Genomic DNA, 15,575 nt, shown 5'->3' on the forward strand with positions numbered 1-15,575 from the left:
ACTGTAATAAGTTGGTGAAAAACTGTGAGGTCATGCAAATATCGTAATTGTGAACGAAACAGTGTAATAGAGCGTTTTGAGATACAAGTGCGAATGTTAGGTTAGGTTAAGATATGAACCGTCGTAAAACCGCATTAAACACTGTCACTTTTTGAGATGCAGTGTTTTTCACCATTACAAGTCGGGAACTGCGATATCTAATGTGAAAGCGCATGAAACGGTCGTTAGGTTAGGTTAGGTTAGGTTAGGTTAGGTTAGGTTAGATTAGGTTAGGTTGGGTTGAGTTGGGTTAGGTTAGATTAGGTTAGGTTAGGTTGGGTTAGGTTAGGTTAGGTTAGGTTACGTTAGGTTAGGTTAGGTTACGTTAGGTTACGTTAGGTTAGGTTACGTTAGGTTAGGTTAATTAGGTAAGGATAATTTGGTTAGGTTAGGTAAGGTTAGGTTAGGTTAGGATAGGTTGGGTTGGGTGTTGTTGGGTTGGGTTGGGTTGGGTTAGGTTGGGTTAGGTTAGGTTAGGTTAGGTTAGGTTACGTTAGGTTATGTTAGGTTAGGTTAGGTAACGTTAGGTTAGGTTAGGTCAGGTAAGGTTAGGTTACGTTAGGATAGGTTAGGTTAGGTTAGGTTACGTTAGGTTAGGTTAGGTTAGGTTAGGTTAGCTTACGTTAGGTTAGGTTGGGTTGGGTTAGGTTAGGTTAGGTTAGGTTAGGTAAGGTTAGGTTAGGTTAGGTTACGTTAGGTTAAGGTATGAACCGTCGTAAAACCGCATTAAACAATGTCACTGAGTGAGATGCAGTGTTTTTCACCTTTACAAGTTGGGAACTGCGATATCTAATGTGAAAGCGCTTGAAACCGTCGTAATGTTGTAGAAAGCAATGTAAAGTAGCGAGTAAAACGTTTTCTAACGATAGAAGTGCGAAGGTTATGTTAGATTGAGTTATGTTAGTTTAAGCTAGGTAGCGTCGTGAAACCACCAAAAACGACGTCATCTAACGAGATACTGTTGTTTTATTGCGAGTACGAAACTGCGATAGGTGAAATGTTGTGAAATCACACAAAACGGCATGAACAAGCCAAATACTGCGTGTTGTACCGTTACAAGTACGAAACTGCTATGTTGTGATATTCTCGTTAAAGCGCACGCAAGCATCGTGAAACCTTAAAGAATGATGTTACTTAGCGATATACAGCGTTCTGTACTGTAATAAGTTGAAGAAAAACTGTGAGGTCATGCAAATGTCTTCAATGTGAACGAAACAGTGTAATAGAGCGTTTTTAGATACAAGTGGGAATGTTAGGTTAGGTCAAGATATGAACCGTCATAAAACCGCATTAAACAATGTCACTTAGTGAGATGCAGTGTTTTTCACCATTACAAGTCGGGAACTGCGATATCTAATGTGAAAGCGCATGAAACCGTCGTTAGGTTAGGTTAGGTTAGGTTAGGTTAGGTTTGGTTAGGTTAGGTTAGGTTAGGTTAGATTAGGTTAGGTTGGGTTGAGTTGGGTTAGGTTAGGTTAGGTTAGGTTAGGTTGGGATAGGTTAGGTTAGGTTAGGTTAGGTTACGTTAGGTTAGGTTAGGTTACGTTAGGTTAGGTTAGGTTAGGTAAGGATAATTTGGTTAGGTTAGGTAAGGTTAGGTTAGGTTAGGTTAGGTTGGGTTGGGTGTTGGGTTGGGTTGGGTTGGGTTAGGTTGGGTTAGGTTAGGTTAGGTTACGTTAGGTTATGTTAGGTTAGGTTAGGTTACGTTAGAATAGGTTAGGTCAGGTAAGGTTAGGTTACGTTAGAATAGGTTAGGTTAGGTTACGTTAGGTTAGGTTAGGTTAGGTTAGGTTAGGTTTGGTTAGGTTAGGTTAGGTTAGCTTAGGTTAGGTTAGGTTAGGTTGGGCTGGGTTGGGTTAGGTTGGGTTAGGTTAGGTTAGGTTAGGTTAGGTTGGGTTAGGTTAGTTTAGGTTAGGTTAGGTTAGGTTATGTTAGGTTGGGTTGGGTTGGGTTAGGTTAGGTTAGGTTAGGTTAGGTTAGGTAAGGTTAGGTTAGGTTAGGTTAGGTTACGTTAGGTTAAGGTATGAACCGTCGTAAAACCGCATTAAACAATGTCACTCAGTAAGATGCAGTGTTTTTCACCTTTACACGTTGGGAACTGCGATATCTAATGTGAAAGCGCTTGAAACCGTCGTATTGTTGTAGAAAGCAATGTAAAGTAGCGAGTAAAACGTTTTCTAACGATAGAAGTGCGAAGGTTATGTTCGGTTGAGTTATGTTAGTTTGAGCTAGGTAGCGTCGTGAAACCACCAGAAACGACGTCATCTAACGAGATACTGTTGCTTTATTGCGAGTACGAAACTGCGATAGGTGAAATGTTGTGAAAGCACACAAAACGGCATGAACAAGCCAAATACTGCGTGTTGTACCGTTACAAGTGCGAAACTGCTATGTTGTGATATTCTCGTTAAAGCGCATGCAAGCATCGTGAAACCTTAAAGAATGATGTCATTTAGCGAGAGACGGCGTTCTGTACTGTAATAAGTTGGTGAAAAACTGTGAGGTCATGCAAATATCGTAATTGTGAACGAAACAGTGTAATAGAGCGTTTTGAGATACAAGTGCGAATGTTAGGTAAGGTTAAGATATGAACCGTCGTAAAACCGCATTAAACACTGTCACTTTGTGAGATGCAGTGTTTTTCACCATTACAAGTCGGGAACTGCGATATCTAATGTGAAAGCGCATGAAACCGTCGTTAGGTTAGGTTAGGTTAGGTTAGGTTAGGTTAGGTTTGGTTAGGTTAGGTTAGGTTAGGTTAGATTAGGTTAGCTTGGGTTGAGTTGGGTTAGGTTAGATTAGGTTAGGGTAGGTTGGGTTAGGTTAGGTTAGGTTAGGTTACGTTAGGTTAGGTTAGGTTACGTTAGGTTACGTTAGGTTAGGTTACGTTAGGTTAGGTTAATTAGGTAAGGATAATTTGCTTAGGTTAGGTAAGGTTAGGTTAGGTTAGGTTAGGTTGGGTTGGGTGTTGTTGGGTTGGGTTGGGTTGGGTTAGGTTGGGTTAGGTTAGGTTAGGTTAGGTTAGGTTACGTTAGGTTATGTTAGGTTAGGTTAGGTAACGTTAGGTTAGGTTAGGTCAGGTAAGGTTAGGTTACGTTAGGATAGGTTAGGTTAGGTTAGGTTACGTTAGGTTAGGTTAGGTTTGGTTAGGTTAGGTTAGGTTAGCTTACGTTAGGTTAGGTTGGGTTGGGTTGGGTTAGGTTAGGTTAGGTTAGGTTAGGTAAGGTTAGGTTAGGTTAGGTTAGGTTAGGTTACGTTAGGTTAAGGTATGAACCGTCGTAAAACCGCATTAAACAATGTCACTGAGTGAGATGCAGTGTTTTTCACCTTTACAAGTTGGGAACTGCGATATCTAATGTGAAAGCGCTTGAAACCGTCGTAATGTTGTAGAAAGCAATGTAAAGTAGCGAGTAAAACGTTTTGTAACGATAGAAGTGCGAAGGTTATATTAGGTTGAGTTATGTTAGTTTAAGCTAGGTAGCGTCGTGAAACCACCAAAAACGACGTCATCTAACGAGATACTGTTGTTTTATTGCGAGTACGAAACTGCGATAGGTGAAATGTTGTGAAATCACACAAAACGGCATGAACAAGCCAAATACTGCGTGTTGTACCGTTACAAGTACGAAACTGCTATGTTGTTATATTCTCGTTAAAGCGCATGCAAGCATCGTGAAACCTTAAAGAATGATGTCATTTAGCGATATACAGCGTTCTGTACTGTAATAAGTAAGAAAAACTGTGAGGTCATGCAAATGTCTTCAATGTGAACGAAACAGTGTAATAGAGCGTTTTTAGATACAAGTGGGAATGTTAGGTTAGGTCAAGATATGAACCGTCATATAACCGCATTAAACAATGTCACTTAGTGAGATGCAGTGTTTTTCACCATTACAACACGGGAACTGCGATATCTAATGTGAAAGCGCATGAAACCGTCGTAATGTTGTAGAGAGCATTGTAAAGTAGCGAGTAAAACGTTTTCTAACGATAGAAGTGCGAAGGTTATGTTAGGTTGAGTTATGTTAGTTTAAGCTAGGTAGCGTCGTGAAACCACCAAAAACGACGTCATCTAAGGAGAAAGTGTTGTTTTATTGCGAGTACGAAACTGCGATAGGTGAAATGTTGTGAAAGCTCACAAAACGGCATGAACAAGCCAAATACTGCGTGTTGTACCGTTATATACTTAGAAATTTTGGCGCAACCTCGACTCACGCAAACACTCACACAAGCACACACACTTACACCAGAGCAACACACACGACACGCAGCGCTCACTACCAACTGTTTATTGCTCCTATCTGACCTTCTTAAATACGTACATCGAAATGCGCAAAGGCACAAACTAACAGAACTGCGCCAGTAGAAAACCAACATGGCGTCACCACACCACTAGGAACAAAAAAAGTAAAAAAAGTAAAAAAAGGGGGGGGGGTTAACACGAAAAGGAGATATAATCGCTAAACCCTCGCATCAAGGAAAGATATTTCTTGTTGATGCAACACCAAAGATGGCTCGCTGACACATATATCTTTATTCTTTTCTATATAATATGCTTCTAACAGCAAACGTGCTGATAAATTTGAGCTTCTCCCAAGAATCCTTGTATCCGAAAATCGTGGTTCACACCCACATGCGGCAATATGCGACACAAGATGTGCGTACTTATCCTCGTTTTTCTTAACCTTTAGCGCATGCTCCCTAAGCCGGTCATTGAGGCATCGCTCGGTAATGCCAATGTACACGTTACCGCAGGAAAAAGGAATGGAGTATACAACTCCCATGGAACATTTTACGAAGGCATTCTCATGTTTTTTCACGCAACCGCGTCTCTTGCCATTGCAAATACGCGGACATAACTTGGCGAGCTTTTCTGGCGCAGAAAAGACCACAGCCACACCATGCCTTGCAGCAACCTTCTTAATATTATGGGAGAGCTTGTGCACGTAAGGCACGACTTGAAGCTTGGAACCCGAAGGATCCCAAGTAGCTCTATCCCTTTGTGTTCCACGTTTCATCTTCTGCAGTAGTGACTCGGCGACCGCGTTTAGGACCGACGAAGGGAAGCCCGCCGCCGTCAATCGGCTGATCTGTTCATAAAAACTAGTACGCATGTGGTGTGGACACGACTTAATCAACGAGGACTCTAGACATAGCGAAGCAATACCTCTTTTAACTAATTTCGAGTGTGCAGAATCATACGGCAACAGCCCCTTCTTCACTCTAGGCCGGTACACCCAACAAAAGTGTTCACTACCCCACAGTAGCTTGAGGTCTAAAAACTGGAGACAAGCCTCTGTGGGTACCTCGGTAGTGAACCTACCGTTACAAGTGCGAAACTTACTTGTACCGTTACAAGTGCGAAACTGCTATGTTGTGATATTCTCGTTAAAGCGCATGCAAGCATCGTGAAACCTTAAAGAATGATGTCATTTAGCGAGAGACAGCGTTCTGTACTGTAATAAGTTGGTGAAAAACTGTGAGGTCATGCAAATATCGTAATTGTGAACGAAACAGTGTAATAGAGCGTTTTGAGATACAAGTGCGAATGTTAGGTTAGGTTAAGATATGAACCGTCGTAAAACCACATTAAACACTGTCACTTTGTGAGATGCAGTGTTTTTCACCATTACAAACTCGGGAACTGCGATATCTAATGTGAAAGCGCATGAAACCGTCGTTAGGTTAGGTTAGGTTAGGTTAGGTTTGGTTAGGTTAGGTTAGGTTAGGTTAGATTAGGTTAGGTTGGGTTGAGTTGGGTTAGGTTAGGTTAGGTTAGGTTGGGTTAGGTTACGTTAGGTTAGGTTACGTTAGGTTAGGTTAGGTAAGAATAATTTGGTTAGGTTAGGTAAGGTTAGGTTAGCCATAGAATATACTTTTACAGCGCAAACATAAAACGATCCACAAAGAAAGCGACGACACACACCAGCGCTGTGTGTCGTTTTGAAGGGACGTCGATCCTTGGCAGGAGTAACAATGAACATGCGCTGCTGGCTTTGGAAGCCTATCATATCAGAAAAAGGGCTCAGCTTTGTATAAGCGACACGTCTCTGACGCTGCTCCCTTCTGAGTTTCAGTTCATTTCATCACGTATGTAATACACGGTTTCATTTCTTTTGTCAACTCTGATTGTTCCTCTGAGTGTCTGTTATCTGTCGAGATGTGTGGCGCATGTGCGGTGAGGTTGCCCAGGAGGTATTTATGCATTGACATATCCCGAAATAAAGTCAGTTGTTAGCAGCGCTGGTGTGTGTCGTCGCTTTCTTTGTGGATCGTTTTATGTTTGCGCTGTAAAAGTATATTCTATGGCTATGAACCAACTAGGCCCAAAAGAAGTTTTACTTAGGTTAGGTTAGGTTAGGTTAGGTTGGGTTGGGTGTTGTTGGGTTGGGTTAGGTTGGGTTAGGTTAGGTTAGGTTACGTTAGGTTAGGTTAGGTTAGGTTACGTTAGGTTATGTTAGGTTAGGTTAGGTTACGTTAGGTTAGGTTAGGTCAGGTAAGGTTAGGTTACGTTAGAATAGGTTAGGTTAGGTTACGTTAGGTTAGGTTAGGTTAGGTTAGGTTAGGTTCGGTTAGGTTAGGTTAGGTTAGCTTAGGTTAGGTTAGGTTAGGTTGGGTTGGGTTAGGTTGGGTTAGGTTAGGTTAGGTTAGGTTAGGTTAGGTTGGGTTAGGTTAGTTTAGGTTAGGTTAGGTTAGGTTATGTTAGGCTGGGTTGGGTTGGGTTAGGTTAGGCTAGGTTAGGTTAGGTAAGGTTAGGTCAGGTTAGGTTAGGTTACGTTAGGTTAAGGTATGAACCGTCTTAAACCGCATTAAACAATGTCACTTAGTAAGATGCAGTGTTTTTCACCTTTACAAGTTGGGAACTGCGATATCTAATGTGAAAGCGCTTGAAACCGTCGTAATGTTGTAGAAAGCAATGTAAAGTAGCGAGTAAAACGTTTTGTAACGATAGAAGTGCGAAGGTTATATTAGGTTGAGTTATGTTAGTTTAAGCTAGGTAGCGTCGTGAAACCACCAAAAACGACGTCATCTAACGAGATACTGTTGTTTTATTGCGAGTACGAAACTGCGATAGGTGAAATGTTGTGAAATCACACAAAACGGCATGAACAAGCCAAATACTGCGTGTTGTACCGTTACAAGTACGAAACTGCTATGTTGTTATATTCTCGTTAAAGCGCATGCAAGCATCGTGAAACCTTAAAGAATGATGTCATTTAGCGATATACAGCGTTCTGTACTGTAATAAGTAAGAAAAACTGTGAGGTCATGCAAATGTCTTCAATGTGAACGAAACAGTGTAATAGAGCGTTTTTAGATACAAGTGGGAATGTTAGGTTAGGTCAAGATATGAACCGTCATATAACCGCATTAAACAATGTCACTTAGTGAGATGCAGTGTTTTTCACCATTACAACACGGGAACTGCGATATCTAATGTGAAAGCGCATGAAACCGTCGTAATGTTGTAGAGAGCATTGTAAAGTAGCGAGTAAAACGTTTTCTAACGATAGAAGTGCGAAGGTTATGTTAGGTTGAGTTATGTTAGTTTAAGCTAGGTAGCGTCGTGAAACCACCAAAAACGACGTCATCTAAGGAGAAAGTGTTGTTTTATTGCGAGTACGAAACTGCGATAGGTGAAATGTTGTGAAAGCTCACAAAACGGCATGAACAAGCCAAATACTGCGTGTTGTACCGTTACAAGTGCGAAACTGCTATGTTGTGATATTCTCGTTAAAGCGCATGCAAGCATCGTGAAACCTTAAAGAATGATGTCATTTAGCGAGAGACAGCGTTCTGTACTGTAATAAGTTGGTGAAAAACTGTGAGGTCATGCAAATATCGTAATTGTGAACGAAACAGTGTAATAGAGCGTTTTGAGATACAAGTGCGAATGTTAGGTTAGGTTAAGATATGAACCGTCGTAAAACCACATTAAACACTGTCACTTTGTGAGATGCAGTGTTTTTCACCATTACAAACTCGGGAACTGCGATATCTAATGTGAAAGCGCATGAAACCGTCGTTAGGTTAGGTTAGGTTAGGTTTGGTTAGGTTAGGTTAGGTTAGGTTAGATTAGGTTAGGTTGGGTTGAGTTGGGTTAGGTTAGGTTAGGTTAGGTTGGGTTAGGTTACGTTAGGTTAGGTTACGTTAGGTTAGGTTAGGTAAGAATAATTTGGTTAGGTTAGGTAAGGTTAGGTTAGGTTAGGTTAGGTTGGGTTGGGTGTTGTTGGGTTGGGTTAGGTTGGGTTAGGTTAGGTTAGGTTACGTTAGGTTAGGTTAGGTTAGGTTACGTTAGGTTATGTTAGGTTAGGTTAGGTTACGTTAGGTTAGGTTAGGTCAGGTAAGGTTAGGTTACGTTAGAATAGGTTAGGTTAGGTTACGTTAGGTTAGGTTAGGTTAGGTTAGGTTAGGTTCGGTTAGGTTAGGTTAGGTTAGCTTAGGTTAGGTTAGGTTAGGTTGGGTTGGGTTAGGTTGGGTTAGGTTAGGTTAGGTTAGGTTAGGTTAGGTTGGGTTAGGTTAGTTTAGGTTAGGTTAGGTTAGGTTATGTTAGGCTGGGTTGGGTTGGGTTAGGTTAGGCTAGGTTAGGTTAGGTAAGGTTAGGTCAGGTTAGGTTAGGTTACGTTAGGTTAAGGTATGAACCGTCTTAAACCGCATTAAACAATGTCACTTAGTAAGATGCAGTGTTTTTCACCTTTACAAGTTGGGAACTGCGATATCTAATGTGAAAGCGCTTGAAACCGTCGTAATGTTGTAGAAAGCAATGTAAAGTAGCGAGTAAAACGTTTTCTAACGATAGAAGTGCGAAGGTTATGTTCGGTTGAGTTATGTTAGTTTGAGCTAGGTAGCGTCGTGAAACCACCAAAAACGGCGTCATCTAACGAGATACTGTTGTTTTATTGCGAGTACAAAACTGCGATAGGTGAAATGTTGTGAAAGCACACAAAACGGCATGAACAAGCCAAATACTGCGCGTTGTACCGTTACAAGTGCGAAACTGCTATGTTGTGATATTCTCGTTAAAGCGCATGCAAGCATCGTGAAACCTTAAAGAATGATGTCATTTAGCGAGAGACAGCGTTCTGTACTGTAATAAGTTGGTGAAAAACTGTGAGGTCATGCAAATATCGTAATTGTGAACGAAACAGTGTAATAGAGCGTTTTGAGATACAAGCGCGAATGTTAGGTTAGGTCAAGATATGAACCGTCATAAAACCGCATTAAACAATGTCACTTAGTGAGATGCAGTGTTTTTCACCATTACAACACGGGAACTGCGATATCTAATGTGAAAGCGCATGAAACCGTCGTAATGTTGTAGAGAGCATTGTAAAGTAGCGAGTAAAACGTTTTCTAACGATAGAAGTTCGAAGGTTATGTTAGGTTGAGTTATGTTAGTTTAAGCTAGGTAGCGTCGTGAAACTACGTAAAACGACGTCATCTAACGAGATAGTGTTGTTTTATTGCGAGTATTAAACTGCGATAGGTGAAATGTTGCGAAAGCACACAAAACGGCATGAACAAGCCAAATACTGCGTGTTGTACCGTTACAAGTGCGAAACTGCTATGTTGTGATATTCTCGTTAAAGCGCATGCAAGCATCGTGAAACCTTAAAGAATGATGTCATTTAGCGAGAGACAGCGTTCTGTACTGTAATAAGTTGGTGAAAAACTGTGAGGTCATGCAAATATCGTAATTGTGAACGAAACAGTGTAATAGAGCGTTTTGAGATACAAGTGCGAATGTTAGGTTAGGTTAAGATATGAACCGTCGTAAAACCACATTAAACACTGTCACTTTGTGAGATGCAGTGTTTTTCACCATTACAAACTCGGGAACTGCGATATCTAATGTGAAAGCGCATGAAACCGTCGTTAGGATAGGTTAGGTTAGGTTAGGTTAGGTTTGGTTAGGTTAGGTTAGGTTAGATTAGGTTAGGTTGGGTTGAGTTGGGTTAGGTTAGGTTAGGTTAGGTTGGGTTAGGTTAGGTTAGGTTAGGTTACGTTAGGTTAGGTTAGGTTACGTTAGGTTACGTTAGGTTAGGTTACGTTAGGTTAGGTTAGGTAAGAATAATTTGGTTAGGTTAGGTAAGGTTAGGTTAGGTTAGGTTAGGTTGGGTTGGGTGTTGTTGGGTTGGGTTAGGTTGGGTTAGGTTAGGTTAGGTTACGTTAGGTTAGGTTAGGTTAGGTTACGTTAGGTTATGTTAGGTTAGGTTAGGTTACGTTAGGTTAGGTTAGGTCAGGTAAGGTTAGGTTACGTTAGAATAGGTTAGGTTAGGTTACGTTAGGTTAGGTTAGGTTAGGTTAGGTTAGGTTCGGTTAGGTTAGGTTAGGTTAGCTTAGGTTAGGTTAGGTTAGGTTGGGTTGGGTAGGGTTAGGTTGGGTTAGGTTAGGTTAGGTTAGGTTGGGTTAGGTTAGTTTAGGTTAGGTTAGGTTAGGTTATGTTAGGCTGGGTTGGGTTGGGTTAGGTTAGGTTAGGTTAGGTTAGGTAAGGTTAGGTCAGGTTAGGTTAGGTTACGTTAGGTTAAGGTATGAACCGTCTTAAACCGCATTAAACAATGTCACTTAGTAAGATGCAGTGTTTTTCACCTTTACAAGTTGGGAACTGCGATATCTAATGTGAAAGCGCTTGAAACCGTCGTAATGTTGTAGAAAGCAATGTAAAGTAGCGAGTAAAACGTTTTCTAACGATAGAAGTGCGAGAGAGAGAGAGAATAAACTTTATTGGGTTCCAGCATGCGGGATTCCCTCCGGCCGCGCAGGGCGTGGGGTTCACCCTATCTCACGTTACACTAGAAGTCCTAATGTCACGCGGGCCTAGACCTCAAGGCCTTCGTGCCCCGTCGCCGCTCGGGTTACTGGGGGTGTCCCCCTTTCGCCTTTGCAGCGCCAGTGCGACCTCGAGCTGCCGGACGGCCCTTCGCTGGTCTTCTGGGTCCGTAGACCCCACACGCTGTTCTACTTGCGGCGGTAACACCGGACCGTCCGCGCTGTCTGCGTCACATCCCCAGAGTATGTGAGCCAGGGTGGCTCTCGCGCTCGCGCACACACTGCACATTTCACTCACGTAGAGTTCGGGGCACACGTGTCGCGCTAGCGATGGGGTCAGCACAGTCTCGGTTTGGAGCTGGCGCAACCTCACCGCCTCCCACCGGGTAAGATCCCTGTGCGGAGGCGGGAAGCCACGCCGTTGCTCCCTGTACCACGCGAGGATGTCGCCGTAATCGAGCAGCTGCTCCTCGCCTTCTTCTTCGGTCGCCGTCGTGTCTTCGGAGGCGGGCGCGGCCGCGGTCCGGCACGTGGCGAGACCACGGGCCGCGGCATCCGCCTCCTCGTTGCGGTTCGGAGATCCTGGTATCAGGTCCCTACCCATGTGAGCCGGGAACCATTTTAGCGTCAGCCTCGACTTGGACTCGTCGCTTGCCAACGCCCTAGCAGCCGCCCCGCACACGGCTCCGCGCGAGAAGCTACGGATGGCCGTCTTGCTGTCACTGAGTATTGTCCGCACGCCCGGGGAGCGCGCCGCCAAGGCTATCGCCATCTCCTCGGCCTGGCTCGCGCTCCGCGTACGCACGCTGCATGACGTGACGATCTTGCCCGTCGTTGCGGTGACCGCCGCCGCCACGTAGGCGTCCTTGTTCTTGACTTTGGCCACGTCCACGTAGACGGCGCCCTCGTCGTTCTGATGTTGCAGCAGCAGCGCCCTGGCTCGCGCCGCTCGTCGTCCCTCGCTTTCGCCGGGACCCATGTTCTTTCGCAGCGGATACACCACCAGTCTTCGCATGGTTGACTCCGTGAGTGGAGACGTTTCGTGGTCTTGTTCCTCGGGGGAGGACAGGCCCACTCGTTCCAGCAGCCGCCTGCCGACCGCGGTGCGGCCCAGGCGCGTCAATTGAGCAGTACGTTGGGCCTCGCCGATCTCCGAGAGCGTGTTGTGCGCTCCCAGAGATAGCAAGGCCGTCGTCTTGGTGCCGTTGAGCAGGCCCATGGCACCCGCATACGCCTTGCGGATGGCCGCGTCGATTCGCTTCCTCTCCGCTTCCGTCCACTTGTGAAAGGCCCCCGCGTATGCTGCGTGGCTAACTGCAAAGGCCTGCAGCAGTCGCAGGAGGCTCGCTTCTCGGATTCCTCGGGACCTCGACGTGACCCTCTTGACGAGTCTCGTCGCTATCCCGATCTTCGTTACTATGTGGTTGGCTGCCGTCCCGTTCGTGCGGTGGGCGTCCACGTACATGCCTAGTACTCGGAGGCTCTGGACGCGCGGGACCGGCGTGCCGTCGCTGGCTCGGACGACTATGTTGCGTTCCGCTTCTTCCGCGGCCCGCTTTCTCCATCTTCCCGGTGGTGGGAGCACCAATAACTGGGACTTCTGTGGCGAGCACTTCAGCCCCGTGTCTCTCAGCGTGGTCTCCACGGCGTCGATCGCTGCCTGCAGTCCGGCCTCGATGTCGCCGTCACTGCCGCCCGTCGCCCATATCGTGACGTCATCGGCATAGATGCAGTACCGGATCTTCGGTCCGAGCGCGTCAAGGCTCTTGGCGACGGCGATCATCACGATGTTGAATAGAAGCGGGGATATCACGGACCCTTGTGGGGTTCCGACGCTTCCTAGCTCCCTCTCTTCGAGTCGTTCGCCTCCCACCTCTAGCCTCGCCGTGCGACGAGTGAGGAAGGATCTTACGTAGTCGTACGTGCGCTTGCCCATGTTGAGCTTTGCCACGCAGGCAAGGATGGCCGAAGTGCGAAGGTTATGTTCGGTTGAGTTATGTTAGTTTGAGCTAGGTAGCGTCGTGAAACCACCAAAAACGACGTCATCTAACGAGATACTGTTGTTTTATTGCGAGTACAAAACTGCGATAGGTGAAATGTTGTGAAAGCACACAAAACGGCATGAACAAGCCAAATACTGCGTGTTGTACCGTTACAAGTGCGAAACTGCTAAGTTGTGATATTCTCGTTAAAGCGCATGCAAGCATCGTTAAACCTTAAAGAATGATGTCATTTAGCGAGAGACAGCGTTCTGTACTGTAATAGGTTGGTGAAAAACTGTGAGGTCATGCAAATATCGTAATTGTGAACGAAACAGTGTAATAGAGCGTTTTGAGATACAAGCGCGGATGTTAGGTTAGGTTAAAATATCAACCGTCGTAAAACCGCATTAAACAATGTCACTTAGTGAGATGTAGTGTTTTTCAACATTACAAGTCGGGAACTACGATATCTATTGTGAAAGCGCATGAAACGGTCGTAATCTTGTAGAAAACATTGTAAAGTTGCGAGTAAAACGTTTTCTAACGATAGAAGTTCGAAGGTTAGGTTAGGTTAGGTTAGCTTAAGCTAGGTAGCGTCGTGAAACTACCTAAAACGACGTCATCTAACGAGATAGTGTTGTTTTATTGCGAGTATTAAACTGCGATAGGTGAAATGTTGCTAAAGCACACAAAACGGCATGAACAAGCCAAATACTGCGTGTTCTACCGTTACAAGTGCGAAACTGCTATATTGTGATATTCTCGTTAAAGCGCATGCAAGCATCGTGAAACCTTAAAGAACAATGTCATTTAGCGTGATACAGCGTTCTGTACTGTAATAAGTTGGTGAAAAACTGTGAGGTCATGCAAATATCGTAATTGTGAACGACACAGTGTAATAGAGCGTTTTGAGATAAAGCGCGAATGTTAGGTTAGGTTAAAATATCAACCGTCGTAAAACCGCATTAAACAATGTCACTTAGTGAGATGCAGTGTTTTTCACCATTACAAGTCGGAAACTGCGATATCTAATGTGAAAGCGCTTGCAACCGTCGTTAGGTTAGGTTAGGTTAGGTTAGATTAGGTTAGGTTGGGTTGAGTTGGGTTGGGTTAGGTTAGGTTAGGTTGGGTTGGGTTAGGTTAGGTTAGGTAAGGTTAGGTTAGGTTAGGTTGGGTTGGGTTGGGGGTTGTTGGGTTGGGTTGGGTTGGGTTAGGTTGGGTTAGGTTAGGTTAGGTTACGTTAGGTTAGGTTAGGTTAGGTTACGTTAGGTTATGTTAGGTTAGGTTAGGTTACGTTAGGTTAGGTTAGGTCAGGTAAGGTTAGGTTACGTTAGAATAGGTTAGGTTAGGTTAGGTTAGGTTTGGTTAGGTTAGGTTAGGTTAGCTTAGTTTAGGTTAGGTTGGGTTGGGTTAGGTTGGGTTAGGTTAGGTTAGGTTAGGTTAGGTTTGGTTAGGTTAGGTTAGGTTAGGTTAGATTAGGTTAGGTTGGGTTGAGTTGGGTTAGGTTAGGTTAGGTTAGGTTAGGTTGGGTTAGGTTAGGTTAGGTTACGTTAGGTTAGGTTAGGTTACGTTAGGTTACGTTAGGTTAGGTTACGTTAGGTTAGGTTAGGTAAGGATAATTTGGTTAGGTTAGGTAAGGTTAGGTTAGGCTAGGTTAGGTTGGGTTGGGTGTTGTTGGGTTGGGTTGGGTTAGGTTGGGTTAGGTTAGTTTAGGTTACGTTAGGTTAGGTTAGGTTAGGTTAGGTTACGTTAGGTTAGGTTAGGTCAGGTAAGGTTAGGTTACGTTAGAATAGGTTAGGTTAGGTTACGTTAGGTTAGGTTAGGTTAGGTTAGGTTAGGTTAGCTTAGGTTAAGTTAGGTTAGGTTGGGTTGGGTTGGGTTAGGTTGGGTTAGGTTAGGTTAGGTTAGGTTGGGTTTGGTTAGTTTAGGTTAGGTTAGGTTAGGTTATGTTAGGCTGGGTTGGGTTGGGTTGGGTTAGGTTAGGTTAGGTTAGGTAAGGTTAGGTTAGGTTAGGTTAGGTTACGTTAGGTTAAGGTATGAACCGTCGTAAAACCGCATTAAACAATGTCACTTAGTGAGATGCAGTGTTTTTCACCATTACAACTCGGGAACTGCGATATCTAATGTGAAAGCGCATGAAACCGTCGTAATGTTGTAGAGAGCATTGTAAAGTAGCGAGTAAAACGTTTTCTAACGATAGAAGTGCGAAGGTTATGTTAGGTTGAGTTATGTTAATTTAAGCTAGGTAGTGTCGTGAAACCACCAAAAACGACGTCATCTAATGAGATAGTGTTGTTTTATTGCGAGTACGAAACTGCGAGAGATTAAATGTTGTGAAAGCTCACAAAACGGCATGAACAAGCCAAATACTGCGTGTTGTACCGTTACAAGTGCGAAACTGCTATGTTGTGATATTCTCGTCAAAGCGCATGCTAGCATCGTGAAACCTTAAAGAATGATGTCATTTAGCGAGAGACGGCGTTATGTACTGTAATAAGTTGGTGAAAAACTGTGAGGTCATGCAAATATCGTAATTGTGAACGAAACAGTGTAATAGAGCGTTTTGAGATAAAAGTGCGAATGTTAGGTTAGGTTAAGATATGAACCGTCGTAAAACCGCATTAAACACTGTCACTTTGTGAGATGCAGTGTTTTTCACCATTACAAGTCGGGAACTGCGATATCTAATGTGAAAGCGCATGAAACCGTCGTTAGGTTAGGTTAGGTTAGGTTAGGTTAGGTTAGATTAGGTTAGGTTGGGTTGAGTTGGGTTAGGTTAGGTTA

The sequence above is a fragment of the Rhipicephalus microplus genome, chromosome 1 (assembly GCF_043290135.1).
Source record: "Rhipicephalus microplus isolate Deutch F79 chromosome 1, USDA_Rmic, whole genome shotgun sequence".
In the NCBI taxonomy this organism is placed as follows: domain Eukaryota; kingdom Metazoa; phylum Arthropoda; class Arachnida; order Ixodida; family Ixodidae; genus Rhipicephalus; species Rhipicephalus microplus.